This window comes from Penaeus monodon, chromosome 21 (genome assembly GCF_015228065.2).
Source record: "Penaeus monodon isolate SGIC_2016 chromosome 21, NSTDA_Pmon_1, whole genome shotgun sequence".
NCBI lineage: Eukaryota > Metazoa > Arthropoda > Malacostraca > Decapoda > Penaeidae > Penaeus > Penaeus monodon.
In genome coordinates this window covers 42,254,581-42,255,751 of record NC_051406.1, presented here as the reverse complement: position 1 = coordinate 42,255,751, position 1,171 = coordinate 42,254,581, and the positions used below count along the sequence as shown (strand labels likewise).

Sequence of the window (1,171 nt, the reverse complement as noted above, 5' to 3'; positions counted from 1 at the left end):
ATAAAGAATAATTGTAATAGAATATGTGAATTTGATCCACTTCTGGAAAAAGCCTACTAAAGGCGAATGGCATCTATTCTTTCCATGAAAAAACAGTCCCAAATACTGGGTGGTCACATGCTGGTGATAAGCAATTGCTGCTTGTTTGGCCCTGAATTAGTCATGGGATCTCTTAAAGTCTCTTTTTAGCCTCCATTCTTAAGAAATCAGATATGCCACATCCAAAATTGCAGAAAGCAGGGAAGGCATGTTTCCATGTTTGATAAAAAAAAGGCTGAAAGTTATTCCAAGAAAAAAATATAGGAGAACAAGAGTAAACAAACTGTGCACATGGAACGATTCATAAGACATAAGCAATGACATAGCTAAGGAATGAGGAAGACTCTCATTCTTGATTAGGGAAGAATATGAGGCCACAGTAAAGGATATAAAGAAATCAGATTTTCCAAATAACATGATGAGTGGAAAGATCTTCAGAAAGCATTGCATGCACCAGAAACTAATCCAGAAAGTTAAACAGTGTTTAAAGCATAGCTGGCAGGTCCCACAATGCCCCACTCTTTCCCCAGTGTTTGAACAACTAGGTTAGGAAGAACACATTAAATGTACTTTTATTTACTTCCTTTGAGCTGCTTTTGAAATTTCCATTTGTTGTTTTGGGGATTAGTTTTCATTTATTGCAGTTCTGAATTTTTTCCCCCATTGTTTCATATTCACACATTTGCCCCAGCCTGTTTTTGTGGGTACCCTTGATAGAATGTATGATATATGTATCTTATCAATGATATCAAGCTTCGTTTACCTTGAAGATACAATTTTTTAAATTATTTTACTTATAGGTAGAGGTTAATTATGTCAGAGATTTTTCTTCTTCTTTTATTAGGTAAATCTGTAAATGTCTTCTTCCCATGGGATTTAGACTGTTTTGCCCTACAAAAAAATAATAATGTTTAAATTCAGATTGTGTGTAGAATAAAAACTCTGTGTATTTTGGCTTTTGTTTGGGAGTTTGTAGATGCATTTGGTATTGTATCATTTATTGATCACACCTTATCAATGGGTCTTTCAAAAGAGTTAAATACATGTATGTAATTTATGAAAGGAGTACTAGCAATAATTATGTAGTTAATTGATATATTTACCGTATCTAAAATATAATACTTACACAAAT

At 33.2% G+C, this 1,171-nt stretch overlaps 1 protein-coding gene across 8 annotated transcripts in view; it reads left to right on the top strand.

Annotated features, from left to right (window-relative positions):
• Nucleotides 1–1,171, top strand: part of LOC119586518 (neurofibromin-like) — a gene marked incomplete at its 5' end in the record, with an annotated part of 66,980 nt that overhangs the window by 60,536 nt on the left and 5,273 nt on the right.